Genomic DNA, 1763 nt, shown 5'->3' on the forward strand with positions numbered 1-1763 from the left:
GGGTGGCCGAGCCTGGTGCCTCAAAATCGGACAAGGTTGGAGTGGATGACCGCTGAACACTCTGGTTCTTTTGCCAGACGAAAGAAATTTTTTCCGAGTGTGACTGCTCTGCAAAAAGTGGTCTTTTTGATGTCACGAGCGCAACCACCTAGAGGTTAATAGGGAGGCACCATAACAGGAGAGGGAGTGAAAAGGCTCGGACGGTGGCCGAGCCTGGTGCCTCAAAATCGGACAAGGTTGGAGTGGATGACCGCTGAAAACTCTGGTTCTTTTGCCAGACGAAAGAAATTTTTTCCGAGTGTGACTGCTCTGCAAAAAGTGGTCTTTTTGATGTCACGAGCGCAACCACCTAGAGGTTAATAGGGAGGCACCATAACAGGAGAGGGAGTGAAAAGGCTCGGAGGGTGGCCGAGCCTGGTGCCTCAAAGTCGGACAAGGTTGGAGTGGATGACCGCTGAGAACTCTGGTTCTTTTGCCTGACGAAAGAAATTTTTTCCGAGTGTGACTGCTCTGCAAAAAGTGGTCTTTTTGATGTCACGAGCGCAACCACCTAGAGGTTAATAGGGAGGCACCATAACAGGAGAGGGAGTGAAAAGGCTCGGAGGGTGGCCGAGCCTGGTGCCTCAAAATCGGACAAGGTTGGAGTGGATGACCGCTGAAAACTCTGGTTCTTTTGCCTGACGAAAGAAATTTTTTCCGAGTGTGACTGCTCTGCAAAAAGTGGTCTTTTTGATGTCACGAGCGCAACCACCTAGAGGTTAATAGGGAGGCACCATAACAGGAGAGGGAGTGAAAAGGCTCGGAGGGTGGCCGAGCCTGGTGCCTCAAAGTCGGACAAGGTTGGAGTGGATGGCCGCGGAGAACTCTGGTTCTTTTGCCTGACGAAAGAAATTTTTTCCGAGTGTGACTGCTCCTCAAAAAGTGGTCTTTTTGATGTCACGAGCGCAACCACCTAGAGGTTAATAGGGAGGCACCATAACAGGAGAGGGAGTGAAAAGGCTCGGAGGGTGGCCGAGCCTGGTGCCTCAAAATCGGACAAGGTTGGAGTGGATGGCCGCGGAGAACTCTGGTTCTTTTGCCTGACGAAAGAAATTTTTTCCGAGTGTGACTGCTCTGCAAAAAGTGGTCTTTTTGATGTCACGAGCGCAACCACCTAGAGGTTAATAGGGAGGCACCATAACAGGAGAGGGAAGGAAAAGGCTCGGAGGGTGGCCGAGCCTGGTGCCTCAAAGTCGGACAAGGTTGGAGTGGATGGCCGCGGAGAACTCTGGTTCTTTTGCCTGACGAAAGAAATTTTTTCCGAGTGTGACTGCTCCTCAAAAAGTGGTCTTTTTGATGTCACGAGCGCAACCACCTAGAGGTTAATAGGGAGGCACCATAACAGGAGAGGGAAGGAAAAGGCTCGGAGGGTGGCCGAGCCTGGTGCCTCAAAGTCGGACAAGGTTGGAGTGGATGGCCGCGGAGAACTCTGGTTCTTTTGCCTGACGAAAGAAATTTTTTCCGAGTGTGACTGCTCTTCAAAAAGTGGTCTTTTTGATGTCACGAGCGCAACCACCTAGAGGTTAATAGGGAGGCACCATAACAGGAGAGGGAAGGAAAAGGCTCGGAGGGTGGCCGAGCCTGGTGCCTCAAAGTCGGACAAGGTTGGAGTGGATGGCCGCGGAGAACTCTGGTTCTTTTGCCTGACGAAAGAAATTTTTTCCGAGTGTGACTGCTCCTCAAAAAGTGGTCTTTTTGATGTCACGAGCGCAACCACCTAGAGG

The sequence above is a fragment of the Callionymus lyra genome, unplaced genomic scaffold, assembly GCF_982586985.1.
Source record: "Callionymus lyra unplaced genomic scaffold, fCalLyr1.hap1.1 HAP1_SCAFFOLD_73, whole genome shotgun sequence".
NCBI lineage: Eukaryota > Metazoa > Chordata > Actinopteri > Syngnathiformes > Callionymidae > Callionymus > Callionymus lyra.